Genomic DNA, 26,570 nt, shown 5'->3' on the forward strand with positions numbered 1-26,570 from the left:
GACCTCGAGAAGGAGACTTGCTGAAGCAAAACCACAGGGGTCTCTGAGGTTTCCCTGGCCCTGTGCTCCTGTCATGCCTGGCTCATGTCAGCATCTCTCTCTGAGGTCACCACCTCCCTAACACCTTTGAGCAATTCACCTCCTCAACCCCAGAATGGAGTCTTCTTGTCCTTTCTAGTAACCTCCAGTGCCAACCCCACTCCTTGTAGGATGAGCTCCTGCTACCTCCAGCTCAGTGCCCTTGACAGCTGTTCCACCTCCAAACCACAGCTCAAGTTATCAGAACCCTCTTCTCCACCCCCACCCAGGTTGGGCAGGGAGGCGGATCTAGCAGGGGGGGCAGCAGGGATTCTGAAAGCAGAAAAGTGCGTTGCGGGGAGGTTGAGACCTTGCCCCAAGTCATCGCAGACAGTAATGTTAAGCCACAGGATGGGAGCATCTAGTGTCAGTGGAGTCCAAGCACTATTTCAACCTCACAGTATTGGATCAACTTTCCACAAGGGGAGGTGAAGAGCACCGCCAACAACACACACACACACACACACACACACACACACTCCTGGTGGTGGGAGGGGAACAGGAGAAAGGACAAAAGAAGTAAGTGATGAAGAGAAAGAAGGAGGGATGGAGGAAAAGGTAAAACGAAAAGGACAAAACCTAATGTCCCCAGTGATTCCACGGACAAAATCCCAGGGAGGGAATAAAATTCTGCCACCTTGAGCTAGTGTTTTCCATGCCTAGAATTCAGCTGGCACCAGGTGGATCAGACTGAAAAGGTTACAAACCTCTCCGAGGCTCCTAACTTCTTAACAGGGACGTCTGTTTTCTAGTAAAATCAGTAAAGAGAAAGGAGAAATCTCGAAAGAGGCTCCTGCTCGCACTCACATACGTCAGCACTAATACGCTCTCAGTCCTCAAAGAGAGACCTCGAGAAGGAGACTTGCTGAAGCAAAGCCACAGGGGTCTCTGAGGTTTCCCTGGCCCTGTGCTCCTGTCCTGCCAGGCTGATGTCAGCATCTCTCTCTGAGGTCACCACCTCCCTAACACATTTGACCAATAAGCTGACATCCTGCAAAAGGCCTTTGTGATGTCACTGCCACACCCAACCAAACCCTGAAGTGCTAATTTCCTGCTGCTGGCGTGACACTTTGAAGGTTTGAGGTTGTCATAACTATAAAGGGAAGGGTAACAGCTGTCCTGTGTACAGTACTGTAAAATCCCTCCTGGCCAGAGACTCCAAAATCCTTTTCCCTCTAAAGGGTTAAGAAGCTCAGGTAACCTGGCTGGCATCTGACCTAAAGGACCAATAAGGGGACAAGATACTTTCAAATCTTGGGGAGGGGAAGGCTTTTGTTTGTGTTCTTTGTTTGTGTGGGTGTTCGCCCTCGGGACTGAGAGGGACCAGACATCAATCCAGGTTCTCCACATCTTTCTAAACAAGTCTCTCCTATTTCAAACAAGGCGTGTTAGTTTTCCTTTGTTTTCTCAACTTGTAAATGTACCTTTTACTAGAGTGTTTATCTTTGTTTGCTGTACTTTGAACCTAAGACTAGAGGGGAGTCCTCTGAGCTCTTTAAGTTTGATTACCCTGTAAGGTTAATTTCCATACTGATTTTACAGAGATGATGTTTACCTTTTTCTTTAATTAAAAGCCTTATTTTTAAGAACCGGATTGATTTTTCCTTGTTTTAAGATCCAAGGAGTTTGGATCTTGATTCACCAGGAGTTGGTGGGAGGAAGGAGGGGGGATAGTTAATTTCTCCTTGTTTTAAGATCCAAGGGGTTTGGATCTGTATTCACCAGGGAATTGGTGAAAGGTTTCTCAAGGCTACCCCGGGGAGGAAATTAGCCTTGGGATGGTGGTTAAGCTTAGAAGTTTTCATGCAGGCCCCTACATTTCTACCCTAAACTTCAAAGTGGGGATACAGCCTTGACACAGGTACTCTCTGTGGATCACCCCACTCAATGCGTCTTCATTCTAGGAAGCAAGTCGGCTAGACAGTAAAACATCAGAGGCTGCTCCCAATGCTACACTCAGTGTTTCCAAAAGTAGGAGACTTTCTGGCCACAAGAGACCTTTACAGCATCTCATCTAATCTCCTCCATATCATAGGCCTCCTGTATAGTACAATAGTTACTTTTTGGGCACACACATTCCAGAAAGGCATCTAGTCTTCATTCAATGACATCAAGAGATGGAGAATCCACCACTTTCCCTTTTAGTGAGTGCCAGGGGGCTCCATTTCCCCTTCCACTAGCTCGCCATTTACAGGGAGACAGAGCAGTACCTGCAGCAGGGAGCGGGAGTTGCTGAAGGCCTCAGAGGCGCAGCCCCTGCAGTGTCTCAGGCACATGGCGCAAGTGCCGGATAATGCGGAGCTGGTGCATCACTTTGGCCGTGACGTCCTCCTGCTGCAAGGGAACGAGAACCTGTCAGAGACTCAAACGCCCCGAGGAATCAGGGGGAATTAAGGGCACCTGGAACCAGCAGTATTTAAACTGACTACCTGCCCACCACTGAGGGATGAATTCACCTCCTGAACCCCAGAATGGAGTCGTCTTCTCCTTTTTAGGAATCTCCAGTGCCAACCCACCACCTTGTAGGGTGAGCTCCTGCTACCTCCCCCTCAGTACCCCTGACAGCTGTTCTACCTCCAAACCACAGCTCAAGTTATCAGAACCCTCTTCTCCACCCCAACCCAGGTTGCGCAGGGAGGCGGCCCTAGCAGGGGGGGCAGGAGGGATTCTGCCAGCAGTGAAGTGGGTTGCGGGGAAGTTGAGATCTTGCCCCAAGTTGTCCCAGACACTAATGCTAAGCCACAGGATGGCAGCATCTAGTGTCAGTGGAGTCCAAGCACTATTTGAACCCGACAGTTTTGGATCAACTTCCCACAAGGGGAGGTGAAGAGCACCCCCAGCAACACACACACCACTCCTGGAGGTGGGAGGGGAACAAGAGAAAGGACAAAAGAAGTAAGAGATGAAGAGAAAGGAAGGAGGGATGGAGGAAAAGGTAAAACGAAAAGGACAAACCCTAGTGTCCCCAGTGATTCCACGGGACAAAATTCCAGGGAGGGAAGAAAATTCTGCCACCTTAAACTACTGTTTTCCATGCCGAGAATTCAGCTGGCACCAGATGGATCAGACTGAGCAGGTTCCAAAACCTCTTGGAGGCTCTTACCTTCTAATTTTCAAGTAAAATCAGTAAAAGAAAAGGAGAAAACTCGAAAGAGGCTCCTGCTCGCACTCACATACGTCAACCCTAACACTCTCTCAGTCCTCAAAAAGAAACCTTGAGAAGGAGACTTGCTGAAGCAAAGCCACAGGGGTCTCTGAGGTTTCCCTGGTCGTAAGCCCCTGTCCTCCCTGGCTGAAGACAGCATCTCTCTCTGAGGTCACCACCTCCCTAACACCTTTGACCAGTACGCTGAGGTCCTTGAAAAAGCCTTTGTGATATCACTGCCACACCCAACCAAACCCTAAAGTGCTCATGTCCTGCTGCTGGCCTGACACTTTGAAGGTTTGAGCTACGCTCTGTGGATCACACCACAAAATTCGTCTTTATTCTAGGAAGCAAGCTAGCTAGACAGTAAAACATCAGAGGCTGCTCCCAATACTACACTCAGTGTTTCCAAAAGTAGGAGACTTTCTGGCCACAAGAGACCTTTACAGCATCTCATCTAACCCCCTCCATATCATAGGCTTCCAGTATAGTACAATAGTTACTTTTTGGGCACACACATTCCAGAAAGGCATCTAGTCTTCAATCAATGACATCAAGAGTTGGAGAATCCACCACTTTCCCTTTTAGTGAGTGCCAGGGGGCTCCATTTCCCCTTCCACTAGCTCCCCATTTACAGTGAGCCAGAGCAGTACCTGCAGCCGGGAGAGGGAGTTGCTAAGGCCTCAGAGGAACAGCCCCTGCAGTGTCTCAGGCACATGGCGTAAGTGCCGGATGATGCGGAGCTGGTGCATCCCTTTGGCCGTGACGTCCTCCTCCTGCAAGGGAACGAGAACCTGTCAGAGACTCAAATGCCCCGAGGAATCAGGGGCAATTAAGGACACCTGGAACCAGCAGTATTTACACCCAGCACCTGCCCACCACTGAGGGATGAATTCACCTCCTGAACCCCAGAATGGAGTCGTCTTCTCCTTTCTAGGAATCTCCAGTGCCAACCCCCGTCCTTGTAGGGTGAGCTCCTGCTACCTCCCCCTCAGTGCCCTTGACAGCTGTTCCACCTCCAAACCACAGCTCAAGTTATCAGAACCCTCTTCTCCACCCCCACCCAGGTTGGGCAGGGAGGCGGCTCTAGCAGGGGGGGCAGGTGGGATTCTGGCAGCAGTGAAGTGGGTTGCGGGGAGGTTGAGATCTTGCCCCAAGTCATCCCAGACACTAATGCTAAACCACACGATGGCAGCATCTAGTGTCAGTGGAGTCCAAGCACTATTTCAACCATACAGTTTTGGATCAACTCCCAACAAGGGGAGGTGAAGAGCACCCCCAGCAACACACACACACACACACATATACCACTCCTGGTGGTGGGAGGGGAACAAGAGAAAGGACAAAAGAAGTAAGAGATAAAGAGAAAGGAAGGAGGGATGGAGGAAAAGGTAAAACGAAAAGGACAAACCCTAATGTCCCCAGTGATTCTACCAGACAAAATCACAGGGAGGGATTAAAATTCTGCCACCTTGAACTAGTGTTTTCCATGCCTAGAATTCAGCTGGCACCAGATGGATCAGACTGAGCAGGTTCCAAAACCTCTTGGAGGCTCTTACTTTCTAAACAGGGATGTCTGTTTTCTAGTAAAATCAGTAAAAGGAAAGGAGACAACTCGAAAGAGGCTCCTGCTCTCACTCAAATACGTGAATCCTAATACTCTCTCAGTCCTCAAGAGAAACCTCGAGAAGGAGACTTGCTGAAGCAAAGCCACAGGGGTCTCTGAGGTTTCCCTGGCCATGCCCCCCTGTCCTGCCTCGCTGATGGCAGCATCTCTCTCTGAGGTTACCACCTCCCTAACACCTTTGACCAATATGCTGAGGTCCTGCAAAAGACCTTTGTGATATCACTGCCACCAATCAAACCCTTAAGTGCTAATGTCCTGCTGCTGGCCTGACACTATGAAGGTTTGAGCTACTCTCTGTGGATCACCCCACTCAATGCGTCTTCATTCTAGGAAGCAAGTGGGCTAGACAGTAAAACATCAGAGGCTGCTCCCAATGCTACACTCAGTGTTTCCAAAATTTGTAGACTTTATGGCCACAAGAGACCTTTAGAGCATCTAATCTAAGCCCCTGCATATCATAGGCTTCCTGTATAGTACAATAGTTACTCTTTGGGCACACACATTCCAGAAAGGCATCTAGTCTTCATTCAATGACATCAAGAGATGGAGAATCCACCACTTTCCCTTTTAGTGAGTGCCAGGGGGTTCCATTTCCCCTTCCACTAGCTCCCCATTTACAGTGAGCCAGAGCAGTACCTGCAGCAGGGAGTGGGAGTTGCTGATGTCCACAGAGGCACAGCCCTTGCAGTGTCAACTTCCCACAAGGGGAGGTGAAGAGCACCCCCAGCAACACACACACACACACACACCACTCCTGGTGGTGGGAGGGGAACAAGAGAAAGCAAGGAGGGATGGAGGAAAAGGTAAAACGAAAAGGACAAACCCTAATGTCCCCAGTGATTCTACGGCACAAAATCCCAGGTGGGCTATAAAATTCTGCCACCTTGAACTAGTGTTTTCCATGCCTAGAATTCAGCTGGCACCAGATGGATCAGACTGCAGACTGAGCAGGTTAAAAACCTCTCCAAGGTTCTTACCTTCTCAACAGGCACGTCTGTTTTCTAGTAAAATCAATAAAAGGAGAAACTCAAAAGAGGTTCCTCCTCGCACTCACCTACTTGAACCCTAATACTCTCTGAGTCCTAAAAAGGGAGACCTCGAGAAGGAGACTTGCTAAAGCAAAGCCAAAGGGGTCTCTGAGGTTTCCCTGGCCCTGCTCTCCTGTCCTGCCTGGCTGATGTCAGCATCTCTCTCTCAGGTAACCACCTCCCTAACACCTTTGACCCATAGGCTGAGGTCCAGGATAAGGCCTTTGTGATATCACTGCCACACCCAACCAAACCCTAAAGTGCTAATGTCCTGCTACTGGCCTGACACTTTAAAGGTTTGAGCTACTCTCTGTGGATCACCCCACTCAATGCATCCTCATTCTAGGAAGCAAGCGGGCTAGACAGTAAAACATCAGAGGCTGCACCCAATGCTACACTCAGTGTTTCCAAAATTAGTAGACTTTATGGTCAGAAGAGACCTTTAGAGCATCTAATCTAACCCGCTGCATATCATAGGCCTCCTGTATAGTACAATAGTTACTCTTTGGGCACACACATTCCAGAAAGGCATCTAGTCTTCATTTAATGACATCAAGAGATGGAGAATCCACCACTTTCCCTTTTAGTGAGGGCCAGGTGGCTCCATTTCCCCTTCCACTAGCTCCCCATTTACAGTGAGCCAGAGCAGTACCTGCAGCAGGGAGCAGGAGTTGCTGAAGGCCTCAGAGGAACAGCCCCTGCAGTGTCTCAGGCACCTGGCGCAAGTGCCGGATGATGCGGAGCTGGTGCATCACTTTGGCCGTGACGTCCTCCTGCTGCAAGGGTACGAGAACCTGTCAGAGACTCAAAGGTCCCGAGGAATCAGGGGGAATTAAGGGCACCTGGAACCAGCAGTATTTCCACCCACCACCTGCCCACCGCTGAGGGATGAATTCACCTCCTGAACCCCAGAATGGAGTCTTCTTGTCCTTTCTAGTATCCTCCAGTGCCAACCCCCCTCCTTGTAGGATTAGCTCCTGCTACCTCCCCCTCAGTGTTCTTCACAGCTGTTCCACCTCCAAACCAAACCTCAAGTTATCAGAACCCTCTTCTGCACCCCCAACCAGGTTGGGCATCGAGGCGGCTCTAGCGGGGGGGCAGGAGGGATTCTGCCAGAAGTGAAGTGGGTTGAGGGGAGGTTGAGATCTTGCCCCAAGTCATCCCAGACAGTAATGCTAAGCCACAGGATGGCAGCATCTAGTGTCAGTGGAGTCCAAGCACTATTTCAACCATACAGTTTTGGATGAACTCCCCACAAGGGGAGGTGAAGAGCACCCCCAGCAACACACACACAAACACACACACACACACACACACACCACTCCTGGTGGTGAAAGGGGAACAGGAGAAAGGACAAAAGAAGTAAGAGATGAAGAGAAAGGAAGGAGGAATGGAGGAAAAGGTAAAACGAAAAGGACAAACCCTAATGTCCCCAGTGATTCTACGGGACAAAATCCCAGGGAGGGAATAAAATTCTGCCATCTTAAACTACTGTTTTCCATGCCTAGAATTCAGCTGGCACCAGATGGATCAGACTGAGCAGGTTCCAAAACCTCTTGGAGGCTCTTACCTTCTAAATAGGGACGTCTGTTTTCTAGTAAAATCCGTCAAAGGAAAGGAGAAAACTCGAAAGAGGCTCCTGCTCACACTCACATACGTCAACCCTAACACTCTCTCAGTCCTCAAAGAAAGACCCCGAGAAGGAGACTTGCTGAAGCAAAGCCACAGGGTCTCTGAGGTTTCCCTGGCCCTGTGCTCCTGTCCTGCCAGGCTGATGTCAGCATCTCTCTCGGAGGTCACCACCTCCCTAACACCTTTGACCAATAGGCTGACGTCCTGCAAAAGGCCTTTGTGATATCACTGCCACACCCACCCTTCCCCGGAAGTGCTAATGTCCTGCTGCTGGCCTGACACTTTGAAGGTTTCAGCTACTCTCTGTGGATCACCCCACTCAATGCCTGTTCATTCTAGGAAGCAAGCCGGCTAGACGGTAAAACATCAGAGGCTGCTCCCAATGCTACACTCAGTGTTTCCAAAATTAGGGGACTTTATGGCCAGAAGAGACCTTTAGAGCATCTCATCTAACCCCTTGCATACCATAGGCTTGCTGTATAGTACAATAGTTACTCTTTGGGCACACACATTCCAGAAAGGCATCTAGTCTTCCTTCAATGACATCAAGAGATGGAGAATCCACCACTTTCCCTTTTAGTGAGGGCCAGGGGGCTCCATTTCCCCTTCCACTAGCTCCCCATTTACAGTGAGCCAGAGCAGTACCTGCAGCAGGGAGCGGGAGTTGCTCATGGCCTCAAAGGCACAGCCCCTGCAGTGTCTCAGGAATCTGGCGCAAGTGCCGGATGATGCGGAGCTAGTGCATCACTTTTGGCCGTGACGTCCTCCTGCTGCAAGGGAACGAGAACCTGTCAGAGATTCAAACGCCCCGAGGAATCAGCGGGAATTAAGGGCACCTGGAACCAGCACTACTTCCACCCATCACCTGCCCACCACTGAGGGATAAATTCACCTCCTGAACCCCAGAATGGAGTCTTCTTGTCCTTTCTAGTAACCTCCAGTGCCAACCCCCCTCCTTGAAGGATGAGCTCCTGCTATCTCCCCCTCAGTGCCCTTGACAGCTGTTCCACCTCCAAACCACAGCTCAAGTTATTAGTACCTTTGGACACAGACTGGCTAACCTAGTGAGGAGGGCTTTAAACTAGGTTCGACGGGGACAGGTGAGCAAAGCCCACAGGTAAGTGGGGAACATGGAGACCGGGGAGATGGGTCAAAAACGAGAGGGAGTGTGGGCTATATTGTCAGAGGGAAAGGAGGGTCAGGACAAAACTGGGAGGAAAGATCAAACCAGTATCTTAGATGTCTCTATACAAATGCGAGAAGTATGGGGAATAAGCAGGAAGAACTGGAAGTGCTAATAAATAAATACAACTATGACATTGTTGGCATCATTGAAACTTGGTGGGATAATACACATGATTGGAATGTTGGTGTGGATGGGTACAGCTTGCTCAGGAAGGATAGACAGGGGAAAAAGGGAGGAGGTGTTGCCTTGTATATTAAAAATGTACACACTTGGACTGAGGTAGAGATGGACATAGGAGACGGAAGTGTTGAGAGTCTCTGGGTTAGGCTAAAAGGAGTAAAAAACAAGGGAGATGTCATGCTAGGAGTCTACTACAGGCCACCTAACCAGGTGGAAGAGGTGGACGAGGCTTTTTTTAAGCAACTAACAAAATCATCCAAAGCCCAAGATTTGGTGGTGATGGGGGACTTCAACTATCCGGCTATATGTTGGGAAAATAACACAGCGGGGCACAGACTATCCAACAAATTCCTGGACTGCATTGGAGACAACTTTTTATTTCAGAAGGTTGAAAAGCTACTGGGGGGAAGCTGTTCTAGACTTGATTTTAACAAATAGGGAGGAACTCGTTGAGAATTTGAAAGTAGAAGGCAGCCTGGGTGAAAGTGATCATGGAATCATAGAGTTTGCAATTCTAAGGAAGGGTAGAAGGGAGAACAGCAAAATAGAGACAATGGATTTCAGGAAGGCAGATTTTGGTAAGCTCAGAGAGCTGATAGGTAAGGTCCCATGGGAATCAAGACTGAGGGGAAAAACAACTGAGGAGAGTTGGCAGTTTTTCAAAGGGACACTATTAAGGGCCCAAAAGCAAGCTATTCCGCTGGTTAGGAAAGATAGAAAATGTGGCAAAAGACCACCTTGGCTTAACCATGAGATCTTGCATGATCTAAAAAATAAAAAGGAGTCATATCAAAAATGGAAACTGGGACAGATTACAAAGGATGAATATAGGCAAACAACACAGGAATGCAGGGGCAAGATTAGAAAGGCAAAGGCACAAAATGAGCTCAAACTAGCTACGGGAATAAAGGGAAACAAGAAGACTTTTTATCAATACATTAGAAGCAAGAGGAAGACCAAAGACAGGGTAGGCCCACTGCTTAGTGAAGAGGGAGAAACAGTAACAGGAAACTTGGAAATGGCGGAGATGCTTAATGACTTCTTTGTTTCGGTCTTCACCGAGAAGTCTGAAGGAATGCCTAACATAGTGAATGCTAATGGGAAGGGGGTAGGTTTAGCAGATAAAATAAAAAAAGAACAAGTTAAAAATCACTTAGAAAAGTTAGATGCCTGCAAGTCACCCGGGCCTGATGAAATGCATCCTAGAATACTCAAGGAGCTAATAGAGGAGGTATCTGAGCCTCTAGCTATTATCTTTGGAAAATCATGGGAGACGGGAGAGATTCCAGAAGACTGGAAAAGGGCAAATATAGTGCCCATCTATAAAAAGGGAAATAAAAACAACCCAGGAAACTACAGACCCCAGTGAGTTTAACTTCTGTGCCAGGGAAGATAATGGAGCAAGTAATTAAGGAAATCATCTGCAAACACTTGGAAGGTGGTAAGGTGATAGGGAACAGCCAGCATGGATTTGTGAAGAACAAATCATGTCAAACCAATCTGATAGCTTTCTTTGATAGGATAACGAGCCTTGTGGATAAGGGTGAGGCTGTGGTATACCTAGACTTTAGTAAGGCTTTTGATACGGTCTCGCATGATATTCTTATTGATAAACTAGGCAAATACAATTTAGATGGGGCTACTATAAGGTGGGTGCATAACTGGCTGGATAACCGTACTCAGAGAGTTGTTATTAATAGTTCCCAATCCTGCTGGAAAGCCATAACGAGTGGGGTATCGCAGGGGTCTGTTTTGGGACCGGCGCTGTTCAATATCTTCATCAACGACTTAGATATTGGCATAGAAAGTACGCTTATTAAGTTTGCGGATGATACCAAACTGGGAGGGATTGCAACTGCTTTGGAGGACAGGGTCATAATTCAAAATGATCTGGACAAATTGGAGAAATGGTCTGAGTTAAACAGGATGAAGTTTAACAAAGACAAATGCAAAGTGCTCCACTTAGGAAGGAACAATCAGTTTCACACATACAGAATGGGAAGAGACTGTCTAGGAAGGAGTACGGCAGAAAGGGATCTAGGGGTTATAGTGGACCACAAGCTAAATATGAGTCAACAGTGTGATGCTCTTGCAAAAAAAGCAAACCTGATTCTGGGATGTATTAACAGGTGTGTTGTGAGCAAGACACGAGAAGTCATTCTTCCGCTCTACTCTGCTCTGGTTAGGCCTCAGCTGGAGTATTGTGTCCAGTTCTGGGCACCGCATTTTAAAAAAGATGTGGAGAAATTGGAAAGGGTCCAGAGAAGAGCAACAAGAATGATTAAAGGTCTTGAGAACATGACCTATGAAGGAAGGCTGAAAGAATTGGCTTTGTTTAGTTTGGAAAAGAGAAGACTGAGAGGAGACATGATAGCAGTTTTCAGGTATTTAAAAGGGTGTCATAAGGAGGAGGGAGAAAACTTGTTCACCTTAGCCTCTAAGGATAGAACCAGAAGCAATGGGTTTAAAGTGCAGCAAGGGAGGTCTAGGTTGGACATTAGGAAAAAGTTCCTAACTGTCAGGGTGGTTAAACACTGGAATAAATTGCCGAGGGAGGTTGTGGAATCTCCATCTCTTGAGATATTTAAGAGTAGGTTAGATAAATGTCTATCAGGGATGGTATTTGGTCTTATAGACTCATAGACTTTAAGGTCAGAAGGGACCATTATGATCATCTGGTCTGACCCCCTGCATGCTGCAGGCCACAAGACCCTTCCCTGGACTGTGCCGTTGAAGTCCCCAATCCTGTGTTTTAGTGACTTCAATCGGCAGGGACCCTCCTGCTAGTGATCCCTGCCCCATGCTGCGGAGGAAGGCGAAAAACCTCCAGAGGCTCAGCCAATCTACCCTGGAGGAAAATTCCTTCCCGACCCCAAATATGGCGATCAGTAATACCCCGAGCATGTAGGCAAGAGTCTCTAGCCTGACCCTTGTTTGCCATTATGCTATTTACGTACCATTGCTTGGTTTTCCTCGGCTACTATGTTTTACCATTAAACCATTCCCTCCATAAACTTATCCAACTTAATCTTAAAACCAGACAGGTCCGTTGCCCCCACCGTTTCCCTCGGAAGGCCGTTCCAATATTTCACCCCTCTGACGGTCAGAAACCTTCGTCTGATTTCAAGCCTGAACTTCCCCACGGCCAATTTATATCCATTGGTTCTCGTGTCCACATTAGTACTCAGCTGAAATAATTCCTCTCCCTCCCTTGTATTTATCCCTCTGATATATTTAAAGATAGCAATCATATCCCCCCTCAGCCTTCGTTTTGTCAGACTAAACAACCCGAGCTCCTCTAATCTCTTTTCATACGACAGGTTTTCCATACCTCTGATCATCCTAGTCGCCCTTCTCTGCACCCGTTCCAATTTGAGTTCATCTTTTTTAAACATGGGAGACCAGAACTACACACAGTACTCCAAATGAGGTCTCACCAGTGCCGTATACAACGGAAGCAGGACCTCCTTATCCCTACTAGATATACCTCGCCTAATACATCCCAAGACCGCATTGGCTTTTTTCACAGCCACGTCACATTGTCGACTCATAGTCATCCTGCGGTCTACAAGGACCCCTAGGTCCTTCTCCTCTTCCGTTACTTCTAACCAATGCGTCCCCATCTTGTAACTAAAATTGTTATTAGTCATCCCCAAGTGCATCACCTTACACTTTTCACTATTAAATTTCATCTTATTTCTGACACTCCAATTCACAAGCTCATTCAAGTCTCCCTGCAGAATATCCCTATCCTCCTCCGAATTTGCAACTCCTCCCACCTTCGTATCATCCGCAAACTTTATCAGCCCACTCTTGCAATCGGTTCCGAGGTCAGTTATAAATAGATTAAATAAAATGGGTCCCAAAACCGAACCTTGAGGCACTCCACTAGTAACCTCCCTCCAACCCGACAGTTCACCCTTTAATACGACCCGCTGCATTCTCCCCATTAACCAATTCTTTATCCACCTCTGGATTTTCATATCGATCCCCATGTTTTCCAGTTTAACCAATAATTCCTCATGGGGTACAGTATCAAACGCTTTACTGAAATCCAGGTATATTAGGTCCACCGCATTTCCCTTATCTAATAAGTCCGTTACATGGTCCTGCCATGCGGGCAGGGGACTGGACTCGATGACCTCTCGAGGTCCCTTCCAGTCCTAGAATCTATGAACGTATGAAAAAAACACTGTTCTCCACCCCCACCCAGGTTGGCCAGGGAGGCGGCTCTAGCAGGGGGGGCAGGAGGGATTCTGGCAGCAGTGAAGTGGGTTGCGGGGAAGTTGAGATCTTGACCCAAGTCATCCCAGACACTAATGCTAAGCCACAGGATGGCAGCATCTAGTGTCAGTGGAGTCCAAACACTATTTCAACCCCACAGTTTTCGATGAACTTCCCACAAGGAGAGGTGATGAGCACCCCCAGCAACACACACACACACACACACACACCACTCCTGGTGGTGGGAGGGGAACAGGAGAAAGGACAAAAGAAGTAAGAGATGAAGAGAAAGGAAGGAGGGATGGAGGAAAAGGTAAAACAAAAAGGACAAACCCTAATGTCCCCAGTGATTCTATGGCACAAAATCCAAGGGATGGAATAAAATTCTGCCATCTTAAACTACTGTTTTCCATGCCTAGAATTCAGCTGGCACCACGTGGATCAGACTGAGCAGCTGCCAAAACCTCTTGGAGGCTCTTACCTTCTAAACAGGGACGTCTGTTTTCTAGTAAAATCAGTAAAAGGAAAGGAGAAAACTCGAAAGAGGCTCCTGCACGCACTCACGTACGTGAACCCTAATACTCTCTCAGTCCTCAAAGAGAGACCCCGAGAAGGAGACTTGCTGAAGCAAAGCCACCGGGTCTCTGAGGTTTCCCTGGCCCTGTGCTCCTGTCCTGCCAGGCTGATGTCAGCATCTCTCTCTGAGGTCACCACCTCCCTAACACCTTTGACCAATAAGCTGACATCCTGCAAAAGGCCTTTGTGATGTCACTGCCACACCCAACCAAACCCTGAAGTGCTAATGTCCTGTTGCTGGCCTGACACTTTGAAGGTTTGAGGTTGTCATAACTATAAAGGGAAGGGTAACAGCTGTCCTGTGTACAGTACTATAAAATCCTCCTGGCCAGAGACTCCAAAATCCTTTTCCCTCTAAAGGGTTAAGAAGCTCAGGTAACCTGGCTGGTATCTGACCTAAAGGACCAATAAGGGGACAAGATACTTTCAAATCTTGGGGAGGGGAAGGCTTTTGTTTGTGTTCTTTGTTTGTGTGGGTGTTCGCCCTCGGGACTGAGAGGGACCAGACATCAATCCAGGTTCTCCACATCTTTCTAAACAAGTCTCTCCTATTTCAAACAAGGCGTGTTAGTTTTCCTTTGTTTTCTCAACTTGTAAATGTACCTTTTACTAGAGTGTTTATCTTTGTTTGCTGTACTTTGAACCTAAGACTAGAGGGGAGTCCTCTGAGCTCTTTAAGTTTGATTACCCTGTAAGGTTAATTTCCATACTGATTTTACAGAGATGATTTTTACCTTTTTCTTTAATTAAAAGCCTTATTTTTTAGAACCTGATTGATTTTTCCTTGTTTTAAGATCCAAGGAGTTTGAATCTTGATTCACCAGGAGTTGGTGGGAGGAAGGAGGGGAATGGTTAATTTCTCCTTCTTTTAGATCCAAGGGGGTTGGATCTGTATTCACCAGAAGTTGGTGGGAGGAAGGAGGGGGGATGGTTTATTTCTCCTTGTTTTAAGATCCAAGGGGTTTGGATCTGTATTCACCAGGGAATTGGTGAAAGGTTTCTCAAGGCTACCCAGGGGAGGAAATTAGCCTTGGGATGGTGGTTAAGCTTAGAGGTTTTCATGCAGGCCCCTACATTTGTATCCTAAACTTCAAAGTGGGGATACAGCCTTGACACAGGTACTCTCTGTGGATCACCCCACTCAATGCGTCTTCATTCTAGGAAGCAAGCCGGCTAGACAGTAAAACATCACAGGCTGCTCCCAATACTACACTCAGTGTTTCCAAAATTTGTAGACTTTATGGCCACAAGAGACCTTTAGAGCATCTCATCTAAGCCCCTGCATATCATAGGCCTCCTGTATAGTACAATAGTTACTTTTTGGGCACACACATTCCAGAAAGGCATCTAGTCTTCATTCAATGACATCAAGAGATGGAGAACCCACCACTTTCCCTTTTAGTGAGTGCCAGGGGGCTCCATTTCCCCTTCCACTAGCTCCCCATTTACAGTGAGCCAGAGCAGTACCTGCAGCAGGGAGAGGGAGTTGCTAAGGCCTCAGAGGAACAGCCCCTGCAGTGTCTCAGGCACATGGTGTAAGTGCCGGATGATGCGGAGCTGGTGCATCCCTTTGGCCGTGACGTCCTCCTCCTGCAAGGGAACGAGAACCTGTCAGAGACTCAAATGCCCCGAGGAATCAGGGGCAATTAAGGACACCTGGAACCAGCAGTATTTACACCCAGCACCTGCCCACCACTGAGGGATGAATTCACCTCCTGAACCCCAGAATGGAGTCGTCTTCTCCTTTCTAGTAATCTCCAGTGCCAACCTCCGTCCTTGTAGGGTGAGCTCCTGCTACCTCCCCCTCAGTGCCCTTGACAGCTGTTCCACCTCCAAACCACAGCTCAAGTTATCAGCACCCTCTTCTCCACCCCCACCCAGGTTGGGCAGGGAGGCGGCTCTAGCAGGGGGGGCAGGTGGGATTCTGGCAGCAGTGAAGTGGGTTGCGGGGAGGTTGAGATCTTGCCCCAAGTCATCCCAGACACTAATGCTAAACCACAGGATGGCAGCATCTAGTGTCAGTGGAGTCCAAGCACTATTTCAACCGTACAGTTTTGGATCAACTCCCAACAAGGGGAGGTGAAGAGCACCCCCAGCAACACACACACACACACACACACACACACACACACACACACACACACACACACACACACACATATATATATATACCACTCCTGGTGGTGGGAGGGGAACAAGAGAAAGGACAAAAGAAGTAAGAGATAAAGAGAAAGGAAGGAGGGATGGAGGAAAAGGTAAAACGAAAAGGACAAACCCTAATGTCCCCAGTGATTCTACCAGACAAAATTACAGGGAGGGATTAAAATTCTGCCACCTTGAACTAGTGTTTTCCATGCCTAGAATTCAGCTGGCACCAGATGGATCAGACTGAGCAGCTGCCAAAACCTCTTGGAGGCTCTTACTTTCTAAACAGGGATGTCTGTTTTCTAGTAAAATCAGTAAAAGGAAAGGAGACAACTCGAAAGAGGCTCCTGCTCTCACTCAAATACGTGAATCCTAATACTCTCTCAGTCCTCAAGAGAAACCTCGAGAAGGAGACTTGCTGAAGCAAAGCCACAGGGGTCTCTGAGGTTTCCCTGGCCATGCGCCCCTGTACTGCCTCGCTGATGGCAGCATCTCTCTCTGAGGTTACCACCTCCCTAACACCTTTGACCAATATGCTGAGGTCCTGCAAAAGACCTTTGTGATATCACTGCCACCAATCAAACCCTTAAGTGCTAATGTCCTGCTGCTGGCCTGACACTTTGAAGGTTTCAGCTACTCTCTGTGGATCACCCCACTCAATGCCTGTTCATTCTAGGAAGCAAGCCGGCTAGACGGTAAAACATCAGAGGCTGCTCCCAATGCTACACTCAGTGTTTCCAAAATTAGGGGACTTTATGGCCAGAAGAGACCTTTAGAGCATCTCATCTAACCCCTTGCATACCATAGGCTTGCTGTATAGTACAATAGTTACTTTTTGGGCACACACATTCCAGAAAGGCATCTAGTCTTCCTTCAATGACATCAAGAGATGGAGAATCCACCACTTTCCCTTTTAGTGAGTGCCAGGGGGCTCCATTTCCCCTTCCACTAGCTCCCCATTTACAGTGAGACAGAGCAGTACCTGCAGCAGGGAGTGGGAGTTGCTGATGGCCTCAGAGGCACAGCCCCTGCAGTGTCTCAGGAATCTGGCGCAAGTGCCCGACGATGCGGAGCTGCTGCATCACTTTTGGCCGTGACGTCCTCCTGCTGCAAGGGAACGAGAACCTGTCAGAGACTCAAACGCCCCGAGGAATCAGCGGGAATTAAGGGCACCTGGAACCAGCACTACTTCCACCCATCACCTGCCCACCACTGAGGGATAAATTCACCTCCTGAACCCCAGAATGGAGTCTTCTTGTCCTTTCTAGTAACCTCCAGTGCCACCCCCCTCCTTCAAGGATGAGCTCCTGCTATCTCCCCCTCAGTGCCCTTGACAGCTGTTCCACCTCCAAACCACAGCTCAAGTTATTAGTACCTTTGGACACAGACTGGCTAACCTAGTGAGGAGGGCTTTAAACTAGGTTCGACGGGGACAGGTGAGCAAAGCCCACAGGTAAGTGGGGAACATGGAGACCGGGGAGATGGGTCAAAAACGAGAGGGAGTGTGGGCTATATTGTCAGAGGGAAAGGAGGGTCAGGACAAAACTGGGAGGAAAGATCAAACCAGTATCTTAGATGTCTATATAGAAATGCGAGAAGTATGGGGAATAAGCAGGAAGAACTGGAAGTGCTAATAAATAAATACAACTATGACATTGTTGGCATTACTGAAACTTGGTGGGATAATACACATGATTGGAATGTTGGTGTGGATGGGTACAGCTTGCTCAGGAAGGATAGACAGGGGAAAAAGGGAGGAGGTGTTGCCTTGTATATTAAAAATGTACACACTCGGACTGAGGTAGAGATGCACATAGGAGACGGAAGTGTTGAGAGTCTCTGGGTTAGGCTAAAAGGGGTAAAAAACAAGGGAGATGTCATGCTAGGAGTCTACTACAGGCCACCTAACCAGGTGGAAGAGGTGGATGAGGCTTTTTTTAAGCAACTAACAAAATCATCCAAAGCCCAAGATTTGGTGGTGATGGGGGACTTCAACTATCCGGCTATATGTTGGGAAAATAACACAGCGGGGCACAGACTATCCAACAAATTCCTGGACTGCATTGGAGACAACTTTTTATTTCAGAAGGTTGAAAAAGCTACTGGGGGGAAGCTGTTCTAGACTTGATTTTAACAAATAGGGAGGAACTCGTTGAGAATTTGAAAGTAGAAGGCAGCCTGGGTGAAAGTGATCATGAAATCATAGAGTTTGCAATTCTAAGGAAGGGTAGAAGGGAGAACAGCAAAATAGAGACAATGGATTTCAGGAAGGCAGATTTTGGTAAGCTCAGAGAGCTGATAGGTAAGGTCCCATGGGAATCAAGACTGAGGGGAAAAACAACTGAGGAGAGTTGGCAGTTTTTCAAAGGGACACTATTAAGGGCCCAAAAGCAAGCTATTCCGCTGGTTAGGAAAGATAGAGAATGTGGCAAAAGACTACCTTGGCTTAACCATGAGATCTTGCATGATCTAAAAAATAAAAAGGAGTCATATAAAGAATGGAAACTGGGACAGATTACAAAGGATGAATATAGGCAAACAACACAGGAATGCAGGGGCAAGATTAGAAAGGCAAAGGCACAAAATGAGCTCAAACTAGCTACGGGAATAAAGGGAAACAAGAAGACTTTTTATCAATACATTAGAAGCAAGAGGAAGACCAAAGACAGGGTAGGCCCACTGCTTAGTGAAGAGGGAGAAACAGTAACAGGAAACTTGGAAATGGCGGAGATGCTTAATGACTTCTTTGTTTCGGTCTTCACCGAGAAGTCTGAAGGAATGCCTAACATAGTGAATGCTAATGGGAAGGGGGTAGGTTTAGCAGATAAAATAAAAAAAGAACAAGTTAAAAATCACTTAGAAAAGTTAGATGCCTGCAAGTCACCCGGGCCTGATGAAATGCATCCTAGAATACTCAAGGAGCTAATAGAGGAGGTATCTGAGCCTCTAGCTATTATCTTTGGAAAATCATGGGAGACGGGAGAGATTCCAGAAGACTGGAAAAGGGCAAATATAGTGCCCATCTATAAAAAGGGAAATAAAAACAACCCAGGAAACTACAGACCCCAGTGAGTTTAACTTCTGTGCCAGGGAAGATAATGGAGCAAGTAATTAAGGAAATCATCTGCAAACACTTGGAAGGTGGTAAGGTGATAGGGAACAGCCAGCATGGATTTGTGAAGAACAAATCATGTCAAACCAATCTGATAGCTTTCTTTGATAGGATAACGAGCCTTGTGGATAAGGGTGAGGCTGTGGATGTGGTATACCTAGACTTTAGTAAGGCATTTGATACGGTCTCGCATGATATTCTTATTGATAAACTAGGCAAATACAATTTAGATGGGGCTACTATAAGGTGGGTGCATAACTGGCTGGATAACCGTACTCAGAGAGTTGTTATTAATAGTTCCCAATCCTGCTGGAAAGCCATAACGAGTGGGGTATCGCAGGGGTCTGTTTTGGGACCGGCGCTGTTCAATATCTTCATCAACGACTTAGATATTGGCATAGAAAGTACGCTTATTAAGTTTGCGGATGATACCAAACTGGGAGGGATTGCAACTGCTTTGGAGGACAGGGTGACAGATAATTCAAAATGATCTGGACAAATTGGAGAAATGGTCTGAGTTAAACAGGATGAAGTTTAACAAAGACAAATGCAAAGTGCTCCACTTAGGAAGGAACAATCAGTTTCACACATACAGAATGGGAAGAGACTGTCTAGGAAGGAGTACGGCAGAAAGGGATCTAGGGGTTATAGTGGACCACAAGCTAAATATGAGTCAACAGTGTGATGCTGTTGCAAAAAAAGCAAACCTGATTCTGGGATGTATTAACAGGTGTGTTGTGAGCAAGACACGAGAAGTCATTCTTCCGCTCTACTCTGCTCTGGTTAGGCCTCAGCTGGAGTATTGTGTCCAGTTCTGGGCACCGCATTTTAAAAAAGATGTGGAGAAATTGGAAAGGGTCCAGAGAAGAGCAACAAGAATGATTAAAGGTCTTGAGAACATGACCTATGAAGGAAGGCTGAAAGAATTGGCTTTGTTTAGTTTGGAAAAGAGAAGACTGAGAGGAGACATGATAGCAGTTTTCAGGTATTTAAAAGGGTGTCATAAGGAGGTGGGAGAAAACTTGTTCACCTTAGCCTCTAAGGATAGAACCAGAAGCAAAGGGTTTAAACTGCAGCAAGGGAGGTCTAGGTTGGACATTAGGAAAAAGTTCCTAACTGTCAGGGTGGTTAAACACTGGAATAAATTGCCGAGGGAGGTTGTGGAATCTCCATCTCTTGAGATATTTAAGAGTAGGTTAGATAAATGTCTATCAGGGATGGTCTAGATGGTATTTGGTCCTGCCATGCGGGCAGGGGACTGGACTCGATGACCTCTCGAGGTCCCTTCCAGTCCTAGAATCTATGAATGTATGAAAAAAACACTGTTCTCCACCCCCACCCAGGTTGGCCAGGGAGGCGGCTCTAGCAGGGGGGGCAGGAGGGATTCTGGCAGCAGTGAAGTGGGTTGAGGGGAAGTTGAGATCTTGCCCCAAGTCATCCCAGACACTAATGCTAAGCCACAGGATGGCAGCATCTAGTGTCAGTGGAGTCCAAACACTATTTCAACCCCACAGTTTTTGAGGAACAGGAGAAAGGAGAAAAGAAGTAAGAGATGAAGAGAAAGGAAGGAGCGATGGAGGAAAAGGTAAAACAAAAAGGACAAATCCTAATGTCCCCAGTGATTCTACGGCACAAAATCCAAGGGATGAAATAAAATTCTGCCATCTTAAACTACTGTTTTCCATGCCTAGAATTCAGCTGGCACCAGGTGGATCAGACTGAACAGGTTACAAACCTCTCCGAGGCACTTACTTTCTCAACAGGGACGTCTGTTTTCTAGTAAAATCAGTAAAAGGAAAGGAAACAACTCGAAAGAGGTTCCTCCTCGCATTCACATATGTGAACCCTAATACTCTCTCAGTCCTCAAAGAGAGACCTCGAGAAGGAGACTTCCTGAAGCAAAGCCACAGGGGTCTCTGAGGTTTCCCTGGCCCTGGGCCCCTGTCCTGCCTGGCTGATATCAGCATCTCTCTCTGAGGTCACCACCTCCCTAACACATTTGACCAATAAGCTGACATCCTGCAAAAGGCCTTTGTGATGTCACTGCCACACCCAACCAAACCCTGAAGTGCTAATGTCCTGCTGCTGGCCTGACACTTTGAAGGTTTGAGGTTGTCATAACTATAAAGGGAAGGGTAACAGCTGTCCTGTGTACAGTACTATAAAATCCTCCTGGCCAGAGACTCCAAAATCCTTTTCCCTGTAAAGGGTTAAGAAGCTCAGGTAACCTGGCTGGCATCTGACCTAAAGGACCAATAAGGGGACAAGATACTTTCAAATCTTGGGGAGGGGAAGGCTTTTGTTTGTGTTCTTTGTTTGTGTGGGTGTTCGCCCTCGGGACTGAGAGGGACCAGACATCAATCCAGGTTCTCCACATCTTTCTAAACAAGTCTCTCCTATTTCAAACAAGGCGTGTTAGTTTTCCTTTGTTTTCTCAACTTGTAAATGTACCTTTTACTAGAGTGTTTATCTTTGTTTGCTGTACTTTGAACCTAAGACTAGAGGGGAGTCCTCTGAGCTCTTTACGTTTGATTACCCTGTAAGGTTAATTTCCATACTGATTTTACAGAGATGATTTTTACCTTTTTCTTTAATTAAAAGCCTTATTTTTAAGAACCTGATTGATTTTTCCTTGTTTTAAGATCCAAGGAGTTTGGATCTTGATTCACCAGGAGTTGGTGGGAGGAAGGAGAGGAATGGTTAATTTCTCCTTCTTTTAGATCCAAGGGGGTTGGATCTGTATTCACCAGAAGTTGGTGGGAGGAAGGAGGGGGGACGGTTTATTTCTCCTTGTTTTAAGATCCAAGGGGTTTGGATCTGTATTCACCAGGGAATTGCTGAAAGGTTTCTCAAGGCTACCCAGGGGAGGAAATTAGCCTTGGGATGGTGGTTAAGCTTACAAGTTTTAATGCAGGCCCCTACATTTGTACCCTAAACTTCAAAGTGGGGATACAGCCTTGACACAGGTACTCTCTGTGGATCACCCCACTCAATGCGTCTTCATTCTAGGAAGCAAGCCGGCTAGACAGTAAAACATCACAGGCTGCTCCCAATACTACACTCAGTGTTTCCAAAATTTGTAGACTTTATGGCCACAAGAGACCTTTAGAGCATCTCATCTAAGCCCCTGCATATCATAGGCCTCCTGTACAGTACAATAGTTACTTTTTGGGCGCACACATTCCAGAAAGGCATCTAGTCTTCATTCAATGACATCAAGAGATGGGGAATCCACCACTTTCCCTTTTAGTGAGTGCCAGGGGGCTCCATTTCCCCTTCCACTAGCTCGCCATTTACAGGGAGACAGAGCAGTACCTGCAGCAGGGAGCGGGAGTTGCTGAAGGCCTCAGAGGCGCAGCCCCTGCAGTGTCTCAGGCACCTGGCGCAAGTGGCGAATGATGCGGGTGCATCACTTTGGCCGTGACGTCCTCCTCCTGCAAGGGAACGAGAACCTGTCAGAGACTCAAACGCCCCGAGGAATCAGGGGGAATTAAGGGCACCTGGAACCAGCAGTATTTAAACTGACTACCTGCCCACCACTGAGGGATGAATTCACCTCCTGAACCCCAGAATGGAGTCTTCTTGTCCTTTCTAGTAACCTCCAGTGCCAACCCACCACCTTGTAGGGTGAGCTCCTGCTACCTCCCCCTCAGTACCCTTGACAGCTGTTCTACCTCCAAACCAAACCTCAAGTTATCAGAACCCTCTTCTGCACCCCCAACCAGGTTGGGCATCGAGGCGGCTCTAGCGGGGGGGCAGGAGGGATTCTGCCAGAAGTGAAGTGGGTTGAGGGGAGGTTGAGATCTTGCCCCAAGTCATCCCAGACACCAATGATAATCCACACGATGGCAGCATCTAGTGTCAGTGGAGTCCAAGCACTATTTCAACCACACAGGTTTGGATGAACTCCCCACAAAGGGAGGTGAAGAGCACCCCCAGCAACACACAAACACACACACACACACAAACCACTCCCGGTGGTGGGAGGGGAACAGGAGAAAGGACAAAAGAAGTAAGAGATGAAGAGAAAGGAAGGAGGGAGGGAGGAAAAGGTAAAATGAAAAGGACAAACACTAATGTCCCCAGTGATTCTACGGGACAAAATCACAGGGAGGGAATAAAATTCTGCCAGCTTGAACTAGTGTTTTCCATGCTTAGAATTCAGCTGGCACCAGGTGGATCAGACTGAACAGGATACAAACCTCTCCGAGGCACTTACTTTCCTCAAAGAGAGACCTCAAGGAGGAGACTTGCTGAAGCAAAGCCAGAGGGGTCTCTGAGCTTTCCCTGGCCCTCATGTCAGCATCTCTCTCTGATGTCAGCATCTCTCTCTGAGGTCACCACCTCCCTAACACATTTGACCAATAAGCTGACGTCCTGCAAAAGGCCTTTGTGATGTCACTGCCACACCCAACCAAACCCTGAAGTGCTAATATCCTCCTGCTGGCCTGACACTTTGAAGGTTTGAGCTACTCTCTGTGAATCACCCCACTCAATGGGTCTTCATTCTAGGAAGCAAGCCGGCTAGACAATAAAACATCAGAGGCTGCTCCCAATGCTACACTCCGTGTTTCCAAAATTACTACACTTTATGGCCAGAAGAGACCTTTAGAGCATCTAATCTAAGCCCCTGCATATCATGGGCTTCCTGTATAGTACAATAGTTACTTTTTGGGTACAAACATTCCAGAAAGGTATCTAGTCTAAATTAAATGACATTAAGAGATGGAGAATCCATCACTTTCCCTTTTAGTGAGTGCCAGGGGGTTCCATTTCCCCTTCCACTAGCTCCCCATTTACAGTGAGCCAGAGCAGTACCTGCAGCAGGGAGCGGGAGTTCCTGAAGGCCTCAGAGGCGCAGCCCCTGCAGTGTCTCAGGCACGTGGCGTAAGTGCAGGATGATGCGGAGCTGGTGCATCATTTTGGCCGTGACGTCCTCCTGCTGCAAGGGAACGAGAACCTGTCAGAGACTCAAACGCCCCGAGGAATCAGGGGGAATTAAGGGAACCTGGAACCAGCAGCATTTCCACCCAGCACCTGCCCATCAATGAGAGATGAATTCACCTCCTGAACCCCAAAATGGAGTCTTCTTCTCCTTTCTAGAAACCTCCAGAGCCAACCCCCCTCCTTGTAGGGTGAGCTCCTGCTACCTCCTGCTCAGTGCCCTTCACAGATATTCCACCTCCAAACCACAGCTCAAGTCATCAGAACCCTCTTCTCCACCCCGACACAGGTTGGGCTGGGAGGCGGCTCTAAGAGGCTGTGCAGGAGGGATTCTGACAGCAGTGAAGTAGGTTGCAGGGAGGTTGAGATCTTGACCCAAGTCATCCCAGGCACTAATGCTAAGTCACACAATGGCAGCATCTACTGTCAGTGGGGTCCAAGCACTATTTCAACCCCACAGTTTTGGATCAACTCCCCACAAGGGGAGGAGAAGAGAACCATCAGCACCACACACACACACACACACACACACACCACTCCTGGTGGTGTGAGGGGAACAAGAGAAAGGACAAAAGAAGTAAGAGATGAAGAGAAAGGAAGGAGGGATGGAGGAAAAGGGAAAAGGAAAAGGACAAACCCTAATGTCCCCATGTCGGACATCAGGAATGGTAACATACATAAGCCAGTATGTGAACACTTCAATCTCCCTGGTCATTCTATTACAGATTTAAAAGTCACTATCATTGAACAAAAAAAACTTCAGAAACAGACTTCAAAGAGAAACAGCAGAACTAAAATTCATTTGCAAATTCAACACCATTAATCTGGGCTTGAATAGGGACTGGGAGTGGCTGGCTCACTACAGAAGCAGCTTTTCCTCTCCTGGAATTGACACCTCCTCATCTATTATTGGGAGTGGACTACATCCACCCTGATTTTTGAATTGGCCCTGTCAACACTGGTTCTCCACTTGTGAAGTAACTCCCTGCTCTCCATGTGTCAGTATATAATGCCTGCATCTGTAACTTTCACTCTATGCATCCGAAGAAGTGAGGTTTTTACTCACGAAAGCTTATGCCCAAATAAATCTGTTAGTCTTTAAGGTGCCACCAGACTCCTTGTTGTTTTTGTAGATACAGACTAACATGGCTACCCCCTGATACTTGACACCATGCAAGGCACTAAATTTAGCCGTATGGAGTGGAAATCCATCAACCTCAACAAAAAACTTGCACAGATACAGACAGACATCATCTTCCTCTCCAAATGCAAACAGATGGACATCATACCAAAAGGACTGAAGGTAAAAAATCCATTGCAATCAACATACTACACTGAGTATGGTGAGAGATTGTGCCACACACTCTCTCAAAGAAACTGAGGAACCACCTGATCAGCATCCTGTACAGCAGACAGGAGAAGATCAAGAATGAGCTCTCAGAACTGGAGACTCTCATACAATACCAGCCTTCTACACAAACTTCCACGTGGCTGGACTTTACAAAAATGAGACAAGCCATTTACAATGCACACTTCACTTCTCTACAGAGGAAAAAGGACTGTAAGTTATCTAAACTAATACCTGCCACTAGGGGCTATAACAATGGTACCCTCAACTCATCTAACAACATTGTCAATCTTTCCAACCACACGCTTAGCCCAGCAGAAGAGTCTGTCCTATCTCGGGGACTCTCTTTCTGTCCCACCGTCCCCACGAACATGATACAGTTCTGCGGTGATCTGGAAGCCTACTTTCCTCGTCTCCGACTCAAGGAATATTTTCAACGCACCACTGAACAGTGCACTGACCCACAGGAACCCTCCTACCAACACTACAAAAAGAAGAATTCTGCGTGGACTCCTCCTGACGGTCGAAATGACAGACTGGACCTCTACATAGAGTGTTTCCGCAGACGTGCACAGGCTGAAATTGTGGACAAACAACATCACTTGTCCCATAACCTCAGCCGTACAGAACGCAATGCCATCCACAGCCTCAGAAACAACTCTGACATTATCATCAAAGGGGCTGACAAAGGAGGTGCTGTAGTCATAATGAACAGGTCAGATTATGAACAGGAGGCTGCCAGGCAACTCTCCAAGACCACATTCTACAGGCCACTATCCTCTGATCCCACTGAGGAATACCAAAAGAAACTACACCATCTGCTCAAGAAACTCCCAGCTATAGTACGGGAACAAATCTACATGGACACACCCCCAGAACCCCGACCAGGGGTATTCTATCTGCTACCCAAGATCCATAAACCCGGAAACCCTGGACGCCCCATCATCTCAGGCATTGGCACTCTGACGGCAGGATTATCTGGCTATTTGGCCTCTCTCCTCAGGCCCTATGCTACCAGCACTCCCAGCTATCTTCGAGACACCACCAACTTCCTGAGGAAACTACAATGCATTGATGTTCTTCCTGGAAACACCATCCTGGCCACCATGCATGTAGAAGCACTTTATACCAATATTCTACATGAGGATGGACTACAAGCTGTCAGGAACAGTATCCCTGATGAGGCCACAGCAAGCCTGGTGGCTGAGCTTTGTGACTTTGTCCTCACCCACAACCACTTCAGATTTGGGGACAACTTATACCTTCAAGTCAGTGGCACTGCTATGGGTACTCGCATGGCCCCACAGTATGCCAACATTTTTATGGCTGACTTAGAACAACGCTT

Source organism: Chrysemys picta, unplaced genomic scaffold, assembly GCF_011386835.1.
Source record: "Chrysemys picta bellii isolate R12L10 unplaced genomic scaffold, ASM1138683v2 scaf6, whole genome shotgun sequence".
In the NCBI taxonomy this organism is placed as follows: Eukaryota; Metazoa; Chordata; order Testudines; family Emydidae; genus Chrysemys; species Chrysemys picta.